Consider the following 19,715-nt stretch of genomic DNA (forward strand, 5'->3'; position numbering starts at 1 on the left):
ATTCCATACATACCTGCAATAGAATTTTGTTGGAACCAATATCACCAAAGATCTATACATATATTTATACCATTTCATTTAATAGGAATACATTGTACATCTGTGGACACCACTCCAACATTGAGTGCATAAAACTATATGATCCAATTCATAGCACAAATTACATAGGCATTTATATACCAGTAATATTTTAAACTTTCTTGGTTTATCAGATGTTTATAATGAAGAACTGCAATTCATCCTGAAATAATAAACATCTTAAATATCAATACAGTTATTTATTTAATATAGGAGACATTTATTTAATATGGTATATTCCTAAAGGTAATCTCATATGTTGGTATTCTTTCATAAAGTCTTGGTATATTAAATATTTCTGAAAATTATAGACGATTTATACTTTAAAATGAACTTGAAGGTCACAATATTATCACATGCCTGTAAGTGAATTTTGGCATATGTTTCTTCTAGACAAGAATGTATATTGAGAATCTCCAAGAGACTTTGTGATCTAACATTTTTATTACCATATAAATGTTAATTACTATCTTCCTGAGGTTCTGCTAGCTTATCTGAACTAAAGTACAGAATTGTGTCTCTGTGACCCCAGGTGGCATCCTGATCTAGGTACCATATTTATCTTGACGTGGTTGTCTTTGGGGTTCAACTTGTCCAGCGTTAATATCCTGGGGTGCACTATTTAATTAGGGTGTCTGGTTATACTGAGAGTATCTGCGCCACTTATTGTATCTATTTCTACGGGGATACCGATTACCTTGTGGGTATTCGTCTCTTTAGGGATAATTATTTATCTGGGTATGCCCCCCATTTTGAGAATATTCCCTTCTATTAGCCTGCAAGCTTTGCACCTCAGCCCTTGGCGGGGGAGGGGCAGACTCAAAACTTAGTGAGGAAGGTCGGTTTCCTCTGGCCACTTCCACAGAAGTTTTCTTTTTGGATTCTAAATTTAGGGAGCTAAGGGACACCCTTGTTTTGGCCACTACTTTAGGGTTCGGCCTTGTTTCTCTTTTAACCCCTTGCTCACTGGACTGCTGAATGGAGTATAATTTTGCACTCTCCCTGATCAGCCAATCCAATAAACAGTTATCATCAAAGTCTCTAGCCAGATTTATTTTGATGTGTGAGGGTAATGCTTCATAAAATAAATTTACAAATTCTGAGCTTTCAAATTTGGGATTATTTTCGGCCATACTGTAAGCACCTTTTAGTGTAGAAAGGAATTTTATTGGGCTTTGATTTGCGCCACATTTCAAACCGTATACAGCTGCTTTAGCATCTGTACGATACTGCCCGAACTCCCTTTTGCATTGTTGTTTTATTCCACTCCAAGTATAAATATTCATATCTTTCAGTGAAATAAAAAAACGTACCATATTTACCTTCAAATACCCATGGCAGAAATGTTATTTTTGACTGCTCATTATTAACATTTAATATAGACAAAGCAATTTCATAGGCCTCTAAGTGATCGGTTATAGAAGTGGTCCCCCGTTTTGGAGAATGCAGGTACTGCATTGCTCAAGAATTTAATTACTTGAGGGGTGTCATACACCTTATGTGGTACATTTTGGGCTCTCCTAGGGGCCTTATTATTAGGGCTGGAGCACCCCCTATCTGTCTTATTTTTACTACGGGGAGATCCCTTATGTGTATTATTATTATAAGGGCTATCTGGGTAGCTGGCTCCTCCATCTGACTCATTATAATAGCTGGCCTCTTCATCTGAGGTGTAGAAATTCCCTAAATTTAAAACATTAGGTGACTGCCTCTTTGGGAAGTTTTTTCTGAGCCAGGTATAAATTATTCCCTAATGCTTTATAGTTCACCTCTCATAAATTCTTTAAGGGTCTTCATAATTTCTGTATTACTTTCATCACTAATGGAGGGGGGGCTTATTATTGCTATACTGCCTTTTTAGTTTATTTAGCTCTTTCTGGTGCTGGGTTTCAGCCTGACAATATTGTTATCTTAATAAAAAAAATTCTTCCTGGCTTTCTGTGAGTTGTTTATTCAAACTTTCTATTTTGGCTACTAATTTTTGTTTATGCTTTAACACAAATCTTACCAAATCTCAATAAATCTAATAGAACTTCCAGAAAAATATAATTAAACTATTTTGGGCCAAATAGTTTAATTATATTTTTCTGGAAGTTCTATTAGATTTATTGAGATTTGGTAAGATTTGTGTTGAAATATTTGGTTATATTATTAACTAAGCATTGTTAAGTTAGTAGTCCATATTTTGGCATTGGACTAAGTGTTGCTGGATAAATACAAATTGTTCTTGTAAAATTCATGTGGGATATTTGTTAAGTGATTAATTCTGAGTTAAGGTTAATTTATAGAAATATTGTGTCCATACATGGGATAATAGACAATATCTATTGAATAGTAATTAATCTAAATATCTCTATAGCCTGCTTTATATTTTAATATTGTATTGATAAATTGATAGATATAACTTGTTGTAGGTGATATTCAGCTACTACATAAATATAATCAAGGTGTATATAAGATTAACTGAGCAGAATTTAGGAATATTTTATATTGAGATTAAATATTAATTTTCATAATTACAATACGTAACACGTTGGTGGCAATTGCTGCTGATAAATACACCAACATTACTGGAGGACACTCCTGAGACGTATCAACATTGTATATATATATATATATATATATATATATATATATATATATATATATATATATATATATATATATATATATAATGTATTTTTTTTAATACATTTCAACAACCCCCCTCCCCTTTTATTTGTTCAGTGTCCAGTATTTTTGTGGAGAACACCTGCCAACCCTAGGCATTATATATAGCAAGCAAATACTGCAATATCTATACAACATTATAGTAGAACAAGTGAAAAAGAAAAAAAAGTGCTACAAACAAAGGTTTGCTCTTGAAGAATTTGGATCATTGTAAACTTTAATTAATTAAAGCCCAGTATCAAATAATACTCTTAAAAACAGGGGTACTTTAATTAATGAAAGTTTACAATGATGCTTATTTTTTTAAATACTTACCTTTGTGTTATGGTAAACATAACGCTGGTCCTCCCCTGCATCTCCTGCCTTCTTTAGCATATGGATGACAAATCCAGCTTCCTCCAATCGTTGTGTGCCCCTTTTAGCGTCCAGATCGTGAGGCAATGCAACGATTGGAGGAAGCCTGATTTTTCATCTATATTCTAAAGAAAGCAGAAGCTGCAGGTGGAGGATCGGTTTTATGTTACCATCTTTGTAAACTTTAATTAAAGTTTGATTTAAGTGCCCGGAGTAGTGACAATAATGAGAAGGTACCAGGACATCCTGAGACAAAGCTACTGCCCTAAGCCTGAACATATTTGTACAAGGGTAACTCAATTTTAAGGTTCTTTGTATGAAGTGTCTTGCCTTAAGGAACTTGTAGGTATAATAAAATACTTTGATGTCAAGCAAAACTACCACCACTCATTAAAACTGATAACTTCAGCTTACTTTTGTGTTTAAAGAGATTCAGGGAATAGACCTGAAACAGTGATTGTGAATTTTCATAGCTAACATATTCAGTCTTGAGGTAGCCTTGAAGCAATTTAGTTTTATCTTGGAAGATCAAACAACAAATCATTAAATGTGGGTTTATTTTCACCAGGACAACTATGTGAACCACTCCATTGGGATGGAGAGGTTGGGGGCATTTAGAGTGAGCAGTTTATGCAATTTTTAGCTGAGATGTTTTCCAGCATACCCACCAATGTGAAATCTATTATTAGGAGATTTCTTCTGATGCTCAAGGGCTACTCTGTGTTTCTTAATGACCAGTCTGCCAATTTGTTTAGTCAGAGACTTTGTTCCATCTGTGTTACTCAATTATTTAATGATCAAATTTCCTCATCTACTGCTACTAAATTGTTCTATAGCCCAATATAAGACACAAATATGGAGGACATTGTGAGAGAAATTATTGTGCCTACAATGGGAGAGCTGGAGGTCTAAAAACTGATAAAGCATCTGCATATGATTTAGGCTATTTTGAGTTTGTTTATCTGCAGGACTATTTCTGGTAGTAATTGGGGGACTGTCATATTCTTGTATTAAAATTTTGTACGTGAAACAGTTGAGGAGGGGAAGGAAAAAAAAACAAAAAAACACAACAGCCTTTTTTGAAAGAAGGGCGTCAGGGGGTAAGTGCGTTAGTACTATTGAAGTTAGTCCGTGAACTGATCTAACCACAGGGTCCAGATCTCATAGTGGAACCCCACCTTGTCTAGTACTCTGTATGACTGTAGTCCCATCTATTTGATGTGTTGTATGATAGTGAGAGTTTGGGAAAAGGCTGGTGGGTCTTTGTTTTTCCAGTTTCTGGCTATTGCCAGCTTAGTGGCCATCAGGAGGTAGATTGTTAGCGCTTCAGCAGCTGGATTTAGGTTTGACATCTGCATGTGGAGTAAGCATGCTTCCGGTGTGTAACACCTAGTCGATTAAGGGTGACATGCAATGTTCGCCACAGAGGCTGAACTTTAGGGCAAGTCCACCACATATGTAGGGTCGTGCCCAGGTGTCCACACTGTCGCCAGCAATTAGGGTATTGTGTACCGCTTCAAAGACTATGGGGTATTTTTTGGTTGTGCGTGGCTTACCTGGGGTCGGGGTCCAGTGAGCCTCCTGGATAAAGGCAATATCCGTTTTAGTTTTCTGTAGGTGGTTTAGGAGAAGGCTGCGTTTCATAGGGGAGTTGATTCCCTGGGCATTCAGTATGAGCAGTCATAAACCTTCCATTCTGGATAAAGAAGAAGAAAAATAAATAAAAAAGAAAGGTGGGGGGAGGGTGAGGGGAAAGGGAAGGGGGAAGGTAGGGGTCGTAAAAGGGGCGATGTAGGAGCTACTTGAGAGGGTGGTAGACGTATTTGTAAAGAGTATACCAGTGAAAGATAAGAACAATGACCCAGAGTGTGAAAACCATAATAATGCTAGCGGGGTTGTGGGGATATGGTGGATCAGCGTGCAAGAGCCGCTTTGAGTTGAGATATGGGAAAGGGGGGAGAGGGGGAGTTATATTAGAGAAGCCTCGGAAGCGACTAGCTAATGAGAAATGAGATGGAGCTGGAGGGCCAACAGAGCGAATAAGATGACTGCTGCAGATGGAGTCTATATGTGGTGTATGGGGAGGTGTAAGGGGTACCAGAGAGAGGGATTATCCCCCAGTCAAGGAGTGGTATGGTGTATGGGTAAGGAAGCATGATTGAGACATGACATTCTGGATAGAAAGAAGTAGAGAGTTATGTGATGATTGCGAAGCATGGTTCTAGTGAGGCTGTGAGATGTAAAGGGGCAGGTGTTGTATAAGGAGACGTCTTACAGTAAATCTATAAGTTCTAGACTTACTCTTGTGTCCTGCTAGGTAATACACCTGAAAGTATCAAACAGACAGTTGAATTTTTGTACATAAAACAATACCCAATGAGCATGATAGCCCTTCAACCTAAGTATCCGGGCTGAGGATAACAAATGACTAACTATGAGAAATAATTAGGCTTTAGTGCGGTGGCATTTATTGGCCTGGTGATGTAAGGGCACTTATAGGAGCCTGTGAATAAACATATGATGGCCTGAGGTCTAGGCTAAGAGTATGTGTTTGTCTATATCAATACCCCTGTGTCACACGTCATGGGAGTTGACCAATTGGCCTTACTTGAGGGGCAAGTGGAAACAGGCCCAGAGGTTACAGAGCCTTGTGTGTTGCCTAAAAGGACCTCCTTAATGTCTACGACTGAGGGTCCGTGGAGCCTAAGAATCAGGTGGGTCTGCTTAGTCAGTTAGGCAGGGGGAGAGTTTCATATCATGGAGGCGGCTAAACTTCATCTAAATCCAGGGCTATATAGGGGAGAGATTGAACCAGAGACCCGTAGACCTTAAGATGGAGGTGGGGGGCTATCCGGGAGTGGAAGGATGCGATTCTACTTTGTCTGAGAGGTATAGTATTATGGGTGTTGTGTGAATAGAGGCTAATATTAGGTCTCTGAACTCTACCTCTGCCATTGTTTCTTGCTGGGTAACAAGGCTGAAGGGCAAGATACTAGCCACTGAGCTTTTTAGTGGAATGTGCATTAACCAGTATGTATTTAACATGAGAAGTGCAATAAACAGTGTGAAGCTTAAACCAAAACATAGATAAACGTTAGGTTACAACAACATGTAACAGAGACCCAAGAACATTAGATCCAAAAGGTAATCAGAGAGTAAGATGAGTACCCGTATGTGATCTATTGAGGCAAGGCTGAGCCAAATGTGAAGCTATACAGGTTCCATGAGGGAAGGAAGGAAAGAACGAGGGATAAGATTGTATGAGTCATAATTTCAATGTGTTAGCAGTGTGTAAAGCTACCTTAATTGACTCCTTCTAGTTTGTCCTGAAGGGTGTCCAGATGCTACTGAGTGATAGGGGGGTAAGGATAGTACCCGTACGTAAACCCAAGTTCGGTCTCCTTGTAGGTGAGGATCCCTGGAGGCAGGTGGTGTGTGGGGGTTTTAAGCCTGAGGTTAGAAGGTCATTGAGTGGACTGAGTTTAAATCATGAGCTAACATATGAGTTCACATTAAGTACAGGAGGTGATCACAAACTGTTAGGGAGATGAAAATAGTTACCTTAAAGGAGGGTCCTTTGGTAGTACCAGATCTTTTCTCTTTGTTTGCTGTATTGGTCTTCTGGGAAGTGGCTGCCACTCAGGGGCAGAGGTATTGAGTGTCTTAGGATTACCAGCGGCCTTGAGGTTGGAGTCTGGAGGTTGGGGGATTCCTATTGATTAAAGGAGTTTCAGGCCTTGTTCTGGAGAGGAGATCATGTAGGAGTGTTCTCCATACTAGAAGAAAATCTTTACCGGGAATCCCCATCTATATTTCACGTTGTGAGAGCGTAGTGCTTGAGTGAACTGTTGGAAAGTCCTTCTCTTGGCCAGGGTATGTGATGAGAGGTCTGGGAAAATTTGAACGTTGTGAAAATGTTTTCTCATGTTCTTATTGGCGAAGGACGCTCTAAGAATCTTTTCTTTGAAGGTGAAGTAGTGCAATCTAATAATGACGTCTCTAGGGGTGTCGTATGCTGAGTTTCAAGGTCGTAAAGCCCTATGAGCTCTATCAATGAGAAATTCTTGGTCTTGAGGTGTGCTAAGTAGTTATTTAAATAAGCTGATGAGATATTCAGGTAACTCTGTAGTGGCTATGTCTTAGGATATTCCCCGTATCCTCAGATTGTTGTGTCTTCCAGGTCCGCCAGTTTCATTTTGAGGTCTGAAATTAGAACAGCAAGGTTCTGGGAGTACGAGAGGAGGTTTGTGTGTTAAATAGTAAGGTTTCCGTGCGTTCTCCCAAGGACGAAATATCCCTTTTAAGCTCACTGTCTGATTGCCTGAGGTCTTGCCTGAGGGAGGCGTAGTGAGAGTCCATTCTATCAGACAGAGCTTTAATGGAATCCAAGACTGATATAAGCGAAGACATAGAACGGTCTTTCTGTAAGTTGTCTGGTTTGGTGGTTTTTTGCCAGAAGGCGGTAGAATCTCTAGAGTCGTCGTCTGATGCCTCTTGATTGGATATATTTTTACTGTTAAAATGGTCTGTCATGGTTTTCTTGGGGTTTTCTTGGTGTTTTTGTTTCTTCTTTACTGCATGCACCATCTTAACAGGCTTATTTCATGTACCTGATGGAATAGTGGAATTAACTCTTGGCTCTTTTTTTTTATGCTAAGGAGATGTTGAGTCCTCAGAAGAAAAGAGGGGCTTAAGTATTTTATTATCTGTGTGCCCGAGAGGTATTTTCAGAGATATCTTCCCCCTCCTGGGGAGGTGCCCCCAATGGGCGAAGTGGGTGCAAGGAATTGGGGTATGACCCGCATGCAGTGTGGTCCTGCGGGAAAGGGAGGAGGGGGAGAGCTGAGGAGAGTCAAATAACTAGGCCGTGAGCTAATGTGCTGGGCAGAAACTGCAGGTATATCAGTTAGCTAGGTAAAAAATGAATGGTCTAATTATACAGGCTATAGTAGAGGGTCAATCCACATCAAGTCCAAGAAGAGAGTTGATAAAGTGCTTATGTGTATAGTGGTCTTGAGGAAATGTACCCCCTTTGGAAGTGTAATTATCTACACATAGAGGGGTATGTAGGTAGGAGCGTGTATATGGCACAAATAGCTGCGCATGGGTTGAGGTCTGGAGTTGGGTAAAAAGAGCTAAAGCTGACTCCTTTAGGATTAATTAGATAAGACCTGGGCTCTAACCCACTGCCTCTGGGCCAGGTGGAGTGGGTCCCTGAAGCGTGGCACCTGGGCTTTAACGGCCTTTATCAGTAGGCTGGGTAATTTGGAGCAGAGTGCCGTACGTGTAAGTCAGGTAGGTGATATTGAAAAAAAGAAAGACAACAAAGCTAAACTTACATTTAGCGGGTCGGCAATACTGGGTCCTGGTGTCCGCTCCTGCTGGAAGCTGCTGATGCTGACTGGTACTGTCAGCCCCTCTAAGTGCGGTCCGTGGGTGGTTATGTGGCTTGGGGTGTCTGCAAAACTGCTTTTTAGGCTGGGACTGAGGTGAGTAAAGGGTTATATAACTTAGTTAGCTGAAGAGCTCGGTCCCGATGCAGCAATCCAGCTCCGTAGTTGGCTCCGCCCCCCAAAGTTTTATATTTTAAAAGATCCTATTTGGAAAAAATGTCTTTAAAAAGGACATGAAAGTCAATGTTGCATTTTTATGTTTTCGCCAGAACATAAACTTTTAAGAGAATATTCAGTTTACTTCTTTTATCAAATTTCTTGCTATCCTGTTTTGAAAAGCATACCTAGATAGGTCCAGAAGTCGCAATGCACTGCTAGGAGCTAGCTGCTGATTCTGGTGATTGTTTACTACACACATATGCTCATTGTCATTGGCTCACCAGATGTATTCAGCTAGATCCACTTTGCAGTGGTTAAATAATTACTGTATATGCAAGCAACAGTGCAATAATAATTTGGTCTAATCCATTTGAGTTTTGTCTTTCTGCACTTTTATGTACCTTTAAGTTCTGACTTCAGGATTAGTAGGATACAGCCTCTTACACTCCAGGGCAAATGAATAGGATAATATATGGGGGTATATTTATTATAGTTCGAGTGGACATGATACAATGTAGCGTATTATGTCCGCTGCACATCGATAAATGCATACGCTGTCTGCATTTATCATTGCACCAGCAGTTCTTGTGAACTGCTGGTGCAATGCCGCCCTTCAGATTTGCGGCCGCTAGCAGGGGGTGTCAATCGACACGATCGTATTCAATCGGGTTGATTTCTGTCCGCTGCCTCAGAGCAGGCGGACAAGTTATGGAGCAGCGGTCTTTAGATAAATCGGCCCCTTGGAATCATTTAGCATTTAGTAAAAGTTCATAAGGTAGTCTATAAAATTAATACAGGGCTTGCTTGTGTACATATACATAAATGATATGACTATGCACTTTTTATTAAAGAAATATGAAACCCCCCCAAAAAATTGGTTCAGACAGAGCATACAATTTAAAAAAAAGTTTCCTATTTACTTATTTTATCAAATTTGTTTCCTTCCAATTATATTATGTGCTAAAAAGATACCTAGGTAGGCATCTGGCGCACTACATGGCAGGATATAGTACTACCATCTAGTTACCTTGCAAATGAATAACATTGCTGCAAAACTGCTGCTATATAGTGCTCCAGAAATGAGCAGGTTTCTAAGCATAGGTCCCTGCTTTTCAACAAAAATACCAAAAGAACAAAGAAACATTGATAATAGAAGAAAATTGGAAAGTTGTTTAAAATTGCATACTCTATCTGAATCATGAAAAAAAAATGGGTTTCATATCCTTATCTGTTGCTGTAGTATAAGGCTAAAGCTCCCTCCAGTGGCCATAAAAGAATCAACATCTGACAAAAAGGGAGGAACGCTATAGAATATTCTCAGTCCAATTTTAGGGGACGTGTGTGCAACAAAATAGCATGATATGTTATCCCAAAGCAAAAGTATACTATTTTAACGTGTAGCAAAAACACTACAGATAAAGAGAGGGAGACTTATAGTGAAAACATTGAATGCAAGAGGTAAAATCAATATGAAAAGAGCACAAAACAGAATGCATTTACATAATAAAATCACTTATCTGATGCTCATTAGCCTCCTCCTATACTGTAGAGTGGATCACGCACCTTTGTAATCCATTCCTCTCTCAATAACAAGGCTATTCACTGCTGCCAAGGAGTTGAGTGGATTCAGAGCAATCCAAGGGCAGAGTTGGATGTGTTGAGGGACAATAATCCTATGTGTAGAGTGAGGACAGTATGGAGGTGTAATTGGGTGAACCCCAGTTTTTTTGCTTTGCTCTGTACATGTGTAATAATGAAAGTGATTTTAAATTAAACATAAGCTTTATTATACTTACTTTTCTTTGCTGCAAATTAACGGCTAGATTTAGAGTTCTGCGGCCAAAGGGGTGCGTTAGCTACGCATGCTTTTTTTTCCCCCGCACCTTTTAAATACCGCTGGTATTTAGAGTTCACAGAAGGGCTGCGTTAGGCTCCAAAAAAGGGAGCATAGAGCATATTTATCGCCACTGCAACTCTCGATACCAGCGGTGCTTACGGACGCGGCCAGCTTCAAAAACGTGCTCGTGCACGATTCCCCCATAGAAAACAATGGGGCTGTTTGAGCTGAAAAAAAACCTAACACCTGCAAAAAAGCAGCGTTCAGCTCCTAACGCAGCCCCATTGTTTCCTATGCGGAAACACTTCCTAAGTCTGCACCTAACACCCTAACATGTACCCCGAGTCTAAACACCCCTAACCTTACACTTATTAAGCCCTAATCTGCCGCCCCCGCTATCGCTGACCCCTGCATTTTATGATTAACCCCTAATCTGCCGCTCCGTACACCGCCACAACCTACATTATACCTATGTACCCCTAATCTGCTGCCCCTAACACCGCCGACCCCTATATTATATTTATTAACCCCTAATCTGCCCCCCACAACGTCGCCTCCACCTGCCTACACTTATTAACCCCTAATCTGCCGACCGGACCGCGCCGCTATTATAATAAAGTTATTAACCCCTAATCCGCCTCACTCCCGCCTCAATAACCCTGTAATAAATAGTATTAACCCCTAATCTGCCCTCCCTAACATCGCCAACACCTAACTTCAATTATTAACCCCTAATCTGCCGACCGAATCTCGCCGCTACTCTAATAAATGGATTAACCCCTAAAGCTAAGTCTAACCCTAACACTAACACCCCCCTAAGTTAAATATAATTTAACTCTAACTAAATAAATTAACTCATTAAATAAATTATTCCTATTTAAAGCTAAATACTTACCTGTAAAATAAACCCTAATATAGCTACAATATAAATTATAATTATATTATAGCTATTTTAGGATTTATATTTATTTTACAGGCAACTTTGTATTTATTTTAACCAGGTACAATAGCTATTAAATAGTTAAGAACTATTTAATAGCTAAAATAGTTAAAATAATTACAAAATTACCTATAAAATAAATCCTAACCTAAGTTACAATTAAACCTAACATTACACTATCAATAAATTAATTAAATACAATACCTACAAATAACTACAATTAAATAAACTAACTAAAGTACAAAAAATAAAAAAGAACTAAGTTACAAAAAATAAAAAAATATTTACAAACATTAGAAAAATATTACAACAATTTGAAACTAATTACACCTACTCTAAGCCCCCTAATAAAATAACAAAGACCCCCAAAATAAAAAAATGCCCTACCCTATTCTAAATTAAAAAAGTTCAAAGCTCTTTTACCTTACCAGCCCTGAAAAGGGCCATTTGGGGGGCATGCCCCAAATAATTCAGCTCTTTTGCCTGTAAAAAAAAACATACAATACCCCCCCCAACATTACAACCCACCACCCACATACCCCTAATCTAACCCAAACCCCCCTTAAATAAACCTAGAAGATCTTCCTACCTTATCTTCACCATGCCAGGTTCACCGATCCGTCCTCCGAAGTCTTGATCCAAGCCTCCGAAATCTTCATCCAAGCCCAAGCGGGGGCTAGCGATCCATAATCCGGCTGAAGTCTTCTATCAAGCGGCTGAAGAGGTCCAGAAGAGGCTCCAAAGTCTTCATCCTATCCGGGAAGAAGAGGAGATCCGGACTGGCAACCATCTTGATCCAAGCGGCATCTTCTATCTTCATCCGATGACGAACGGCTCCATCTTGAAGACCTCCAGCGTGGATCTATCCTCTTCTTCCGACGACCAACTGAAGAATGAAGGTTCCTTTAAGGGACGTCATCCAAGATGGCGTCCCTCAAATTCCGATTGGCTGATAGGATTCTATCAGCCAATCGGAATTAAGGTAGGAAAATTCTGATTGACTGATGGAATCAGCCAATCAGATTCAAGTTCAATCCGATTGGCTGATTGGATCAGCCAATCAGATTGAGCTCGCATTCTATTGGCTGATCGGAACAGCCAATAGAATGCGAGCTCAATCTGATTGGCTGATCCAATTAGCCAATCGGATTGAACTTGAATCTGATTGATTCCATCAGCCAATCAGAATTTTCCTACCTTAATTCCGATTGGCTGATAGAATCCTATCAGCCAATCGGAATTCAAGGGACGCCATCTTGGATGACGTCCCTTAAAGGAACCTTCATTCTTCAGTTGGACGTCGGAAGAAGAGGATAGATCCACGCTGGAGGTCTTCAAGATGGAGCCGTTCGTCATCGGATGAAGATAGAAGATGCCGCTTGGATCAAGATGGTTGCCGGTCCGGATCTCCTCTTCTTCCCGGATAGGATGAAGACTTTGGAGCCTCTTCTGGACCTCTTCAGCCGCTTGATAGAAGACTTCAGCCGGATTATGGATCGCCAGCCCCCGCTTGGGCTTGGATGAAGATTTCGGAGGCTTGGATCAAGACTTCGGAGGACGGATCGGTGAACCTGGCATTGTGAAGATAAGGTAGGAAGATCTTCAGGGGCTTAGTGTTAGGTTTATTTAAGGGGGGTTTGGGTTAGATTAGGGGTATGTGGGTGGTGGGTTGTAATGTTGGGGGGGGGTATTGTATGTTTTTTTTTACAGGCAAAAGAGCTGAATTATTTGGGGCATGCCCCGCAAATGGCCCTTTTCAGGGCTAGTAAGGTAAAAGAGCTTTGAACTTTTTTAATTTAGAATAGGGTAGGGCATTTTTTTATTTTGGGGGTCTTTGTTATTTTATTAGGGGTATTAGAGTAGGTGTAATTAGTTTCAAATTGTTGTAATATTTTTCTAATGTTTGTAAATATTTTTTTATTTTTTGTAACTTAGTTCTTCTTTATTTTTTGTACTTTAGTTAGTTTATTTAATTGTAGTTATTTGTAGGTATTGTATTTAATTAATTTATTGATAGTGTAGTGTTAGGTTTAATTGTAGGTAATTGTAGGTATTTTATTTAATTAATTTATTGATAGTGTAGTGTTAGGTTTAATTGTAACTTAGGTTAGGATTTATTTTACAGGTAATTTTGTAATTATTTTAACTATTTTAGCTATTAAATAGTTCTTAACTATTTAATAGCTATTGTACCTGGTTAAAATAAATACAAAGTTGCCTGTAAAATAAATATTAATCCTAAAATAGCTATAATATAATTATAATTTATATTGTAGCTATATTAGGGTTTATTTTACAGGTAAGTATTTAGCTTTAAATAGGAATAATTTATTTAATAAGAGTTAATTTATTTAGTTAGATTTAAATTATATTTAACTTAGGGGGGTGTTAGTGCTAGGGTTAGACTTAGCTTTAGGGGTTAATCCATTTATTAGAGTAGCGGCGAGATTCGGTCAGCAGATTAGGGGTTAATAATTGAAGTTAGGTGTCGGCGATGTTAGGGAGGGCAGATTAGGGGTTAATACTATTTATTATAGGGTTATTGAGGCGGGAGTGAGGCGGATTAGGGGTTAATAACTTTATTATAATAGCGGCGCGGTCCGGTCGGCAGATTAGGGGTTAATAAGTGTAGGCAGGTGGAGGCGACATTGAGGGGGGCAGATTAGGGGTTAATAAATATAATATAGGGGTCGGCGGTGTTAGGGGCAGCAGATTAGGGGTACATAAGTATAACGTAGCTTGCGGCGGCGTGCGGACGGCAGATTAGGGGTTAAAAAATGTATTAGAGTTGCGGCGATGTGGGGGGGCCTCGGTTTAGGGGTACATAGGTAGTTTATGGGTGTTAGTGTACTGTAGAGCACAGTAGTTAAGAGCTTTATGAACCGGCGTTAGCCCAAAAAGCTCTTAACTACTGACTTTTTTCTGTGGCTGGAGTTTGGACGTTAGATTTCTAACGCTCACTTCAGCCACGACTCTAAATACCGGCGTTAGAAAGATCCCATTGAAAAGATAGGATACGCAATTGACGTAAGGGGATCTGCGGTATGGAAAAGTCGCGGCTGGAAAGTGAGCGTTAGACCCTTTCCTGACTGACTCCAAATACCAGAGGGCGGTAAAAACCAGCGTTAGGAGCCTCTAACGCTGGTTTTGACGGCTACCGCCAAACTCTAAATCTAGGCCTAAGGTAGGTCTGCAATAAAAAAAAATAAGAATAATTTATACGGGTGATTTAATCTACATTTTTGAGGGCTTTACATTTGTTATAACTGCAGACATCTACTAAAGAGATGATAAGATGATGATAAATTCTAATGATTTTGTGGACATATATGGTCTAAGACACATTCATGAATGAGGTTACAGAGGTAATCTACTCCCTGATGTATAAATACAGATGGCTGGTGCACAATTTTATATAGATTTTATTAATTAATTTTAATATTCTATTTATAGTTTCTATTTTCTAATTCTTGAAAATCTAGATCCTTTGTGCCTTAATGGGCAGGGAATGCCTTAAGAAGCATTGGAGAAAAAAGGGGAGTAATTTCTAAAAGGTAAACTTCTTTAAGTCACGGTATCACCATATAATCATAAAGTATCAGAATGTGACAGGTTCAATTGGCTTTACAGATACAGAAGTTCAGTTGGCTTTACAGACACAGAGGTTCAGTTGGCTTTACAGATACAGAAGTTCAGTTGGCTTTACAAATATAGAGGTTCAGTTGCCTTTACAGATACAGAGGTTCAGTTGGCTTTACAGATACAGAGGTCCAGTTGGCTTTACAGATATACAGAGGTTCAGTTGGCTTTATAGATACAGAGGTTCAGTTGGCTTTACAGATACAGCGGTTCAGTTGGCTTTACAGATACAGCGGTTCAGTTGGCATTACAGATACAGAGGTTCAGTTGGCTTTACAGATACAGAGTTTCAGTTGGCTTTACAGATACAGAGGTTCAGTTGGCTTTACAGATACAGCGGTTCAGTTGGCTTTACAGACACAGAGGTTCAGTTGGCTTTACAGATACAGAGGTTCAGTTGGATTTACAGATACAGAGGTTCAGTTGGCTTTACAGACACAGAGGTTCAATTGGCTTTACAGACACAGAGGTTCAGTTGGCTTTACAGAAACAGAGGTTCAGTTGGCTTTACAGATACAGAGGTTCAGTAAAAAAAAAAAAGAGTATACAATAGGATAGTTACTTCCCTTTAGTTAGAACCGCTGCCTTCCGAACAGTCTCTCTCAAAGCTGTACAAACAATGTATATTGGCAGATAGAGGCGCTGGTTCTAAGGGATCTCCAAAGGATTTTTCTCTATGTTTCACAATTTTCCCAGAAGAATTCTGTCTGTATCTGTGTTCAAAGAATATCACATTGGCATAGTATATCTGAGCACCTAAATACATAAGTGCAGTATACTCACAGAATAATATCAGATAAACGGCTCCACAGATGATTTCACAATCTTCCCAAAAAGGGGTTCTGTCTGTATCTGTGTTCAAAGAATATCACATTGGCATAGTATGTCTGTACACCTTAATATATAAGTGCAGTATACTCACAGAATGATATCAGGCAAACAGCTCCACAGGTGATATCACAAAAAAAAACAGCAGGTGATTTCACAAAAAACAACGATCAGGAAAGGAAAAAAGCTTGCTTTTTTAAAAAAAAAAAAAAAAATGTTTAAACATAGAGAAAAATCCTTTGAAGATCCCTTAGAACCAGCACCTCTATCTGCCAATATACAGAGGTTCAGTTGGCTTTACAGATACAGAGGTTTAGTTGGCTTTACAGATACAGAGGTTCAGTTGCCTTTGCACATACAAAGGTTCAGTTGGCTTTACAGATATAGACGTTCAGTTGGCTTTACAAATACAGAGGTTCAGTTGGCTTTACAGATACAAAGGTTTAGTTGGCTTTACAGATATAGACGTTCAGTTGGCTTTACAGATACAGAGGTTCAGTTGGCTTTACAGATACAGAGGTTCATTTGGCTTTACAGATACAGAAGTTCAGTTGGCTTTACAAATATAGAAGTTCAGTTGCCTTTACAGATACAGAGGTTCAGTTGGCTTTTCAGATATAGAAGTTCAGTTGGCTTTACAGATACAGACGTTCAGTTGACTTTACAGATACAGTGGTTCAGTTGCCTTTACAGATACAGAGGTTCAGTTGGCTTTACAGATATAGACGTTCAGTTGACTTTACAAATACAGAGGTTCAGTTGCCTTTACAGATACAGAGGTTCAGTTGGCTTTACAGATATAGACGTTCAGTTGGCTTTACAGATACAGAGGTTCAGATGGCTATACAGATACAGAGGTTCATTATGCTTTACAGATACAGAGATTCAGTTGGCTTTACAGACACAGAGGTTCAGTTGGCTTTACAGATACAGAGGTTCATTTGGCTTTACAGGTACAGAGGTTCAGTTGGCTTTACAGACACAGAGGTTCAGTTGGCTTTACAGATACAGAGGTTCAGTTGGCTTTACAGATATAGACGTTCAGTTGGCTTTACAGATACAGAGGTTCAGTTGGCTTTACAGATACAGAGGTTCATTTGGCTTTACAGATACAGAGGTTAATTTGGCTTTACAGATACAGAGGTTCAGTTGGCTTTACAGATACAGAGGTTCAGTTGGCTTTACAGATACAGAGGTTCAGTTGACTTTACAGATACAGCGGTTCAGTTGCCTTTACAGATATAGAGGTTCAGTTGGCTTTACAGATACAGAGGTTCAGATGGCTTTACAGATACAGAGGTTCATTTGGCTTTACAGATACAGAGATTCAGTTGGCTTTACAGACACAGAGGTTCAGTTGGCTTTACAGATACAGAGGTTCATTTGGCTTTACAGATACAGAGGTTCAGTTGGCTTTACAGACACAGAGGTTCAGTTGGCTTTACAGATACAGAGGTTCAGTTGGCTTTACAGATATATATGTTCAGTTGGCTTTACAGATACAGAGGTTCAGTTGGATTTTCAGATACAGAGGTTCATTTGGCTTTACAGATACAGAGGTTCATTTGGCTTTACAGATACAGAAGTTCAGTTGGCTTTACAAATATAGAAGTTCAGTTGCCTTTACAGATACAGAGGTTCAGTTGGCTTTACAAATATAGAAGTTCAGTTGCCTTTACAGATACAGACGTTCAGTTGCCTTTACAGATACAGAGGTTCAGTTGGCTTTACAGATACAGAGGTTCAGTTGGCTTTACAGACACAGACGTTCAATTGGCTTTACAGACACAGAGGTTCAGTTGCCTTTACAGATACAGACGTTCAGTTGGCTTTACAGACACAGAGGTTCAGTTGCCTTTACAGATACAGAGGTTCAGTTGCATTTACAGATACAGAGGTTCAATTGGCTTTACAGATACAGAACTTCAGTTGGCTTTACAAATATAGAACTTCAGTTGCCTTTACAGATACAGAGGTTCAGTTGGCTTTACTGATACAGAGGTTCAGTTGGCTTTACAGATACAGAGGTTCAGTTGGCTTTACAGACACAGACGTTCAGTTGGCTTTACAGACACAGAGGTTCAGTTGGCTTTACAGATACAGAGGTTTAATTGGCTTTACAGACACAGAGGTTCAATTGCCTTTACAGATACAGAGATTCAGTTGCCTTTACAGATACAGAGGTTCAGTTGGCTTTACAGATATACAGAGGTTCAGTTGGCTTTACAGATATACAGAGGTTCAGTTGGCTTTACAGATTTACAGAGGTTCAGTTGGCTTTACAGATTTACAGAGGTTCAGTTGGCTTTACAGATTTACAGAGGTTCAGTTGGCTTTACGGATACAGAGGTTCAGTTGGCTTTACAGATACAGAGGTTCAGTTGGCTTTACAGACATACAGAGGTTCAGTTGGCTTTACAGATTTACAGAGGTTCAGTTGGCTTTACAGATTTACAGAGGTTCAGTTGGCTTTACAGATTTACAGAGGTTCAGTTGGCTTTACGGATACAGAGGTTCAGTTGGCTTTACAGATACAGAGGTTCAGTTGGATTTACAGATATACAGAGGTTCAGTTGGCTTTACAGATATACAGAGGTTCAGTTGGCTTTACAGATTTACAGAGGTTCAGTTGGCTTTACAGATTTACAGAGGTTCAGTTGGCTTTACAGATTTACAGAGGTTCAGTTGGCTTTACAGATACAGAAGTTCAGTTGACTTTACAGATACAGAGGTTTAGTTGGCTTTACAGATATACAGATATACAGAGGTTCAGTTGGCTTTACAGATACAGAGGTTCAGTTGGCTTTACAGATACAGATGTTCAGTTGGCTTTAGAGATACAGAGGTTCAGATGGCTTTACAGATACAGAGGTTCAGTTGGCTTTACAGATACCGAGGTTCATTTGGCTTTAGAGATAGAGGTTCAGTTGGATTTACTTATACAGAGGTTCAGTTGGATTTACTTATACAGAGGTTCAGTTGGCTTTACAGACACAGAGGTTCAATTGGCTTTACAGACACTGTAAAGCTCTTATTGCTCGTGGATCACAGTTTGCTAGAATTACAAACAAAACTATTTAAAGAAATTTTATTAAGGTGTGTATATACCTTTAAATGTGTATTTTGTATCACTTCCCCTTTAAGCCTATTATCACTTTAAGTAGGATAGTAAGGGGATTAATGAATTTACGGCTAGATTCTGAGTTTTGCGTTATGGGTGAAAAAGCTACATTAAGCCTCTTTTTCACTACCGCTGGTATTACGAGTCTTGCAGGTTTAGGGGCACCGCACACTTTTTTGGCATTAACGCAAAGTAATTACCGCAGCTTTCAAAAAGTCATTTTTCAATGGGACTTCCATAGCGCCAGTATTACGAGTCTGCCTGGGAGGCCAAAAAGTGAGCGGTACTCCCTATACCGCCAAGATTCAATATAAACTGAAAGTCAGTAGTTATGAGTTTTGCGCTACAAAGCTGTAGCATATAACTAAAGTGTTAAAAAGTACACTAAGACCCATAAACTATCTATTAACCCCTAAACTGAGGCCCTCCCGCATCGCAAACACTAAAATAAAATTATTAACCCCTAATCTGCTGCTCCGGACATCGCCGCCACTATAATAAACATATTAACCCCTAAACCGCCGTACTCCCGCATCGCAAACACTAGTTAAATATTATTAACCCCTAATCTGCCGCCCCTAACATCGCCGCCACCTACCTACATTTATTAACCCCTAATCTTCCGCCCCCAACATCGCCGCCACTATACAAAATTTATTAACCCCTAAACCTAACCCTAAGTCTAACCCTAACCCT

This window comes from Bombina bombina, chromosome 1 (assembly GCF_027579735.1).
Source record: "Bombina bombina isolate aBomBom1 chromosome 1, aBomBom1.pri, whole genome shotgun sequence".
In the NCBI taxonomy this organism is placed as follows: Eukaryota; Metazoa; Chordata; class Amphibia; order Anura; family Bombinatoridae; genus Bombina; species Bombina bombina.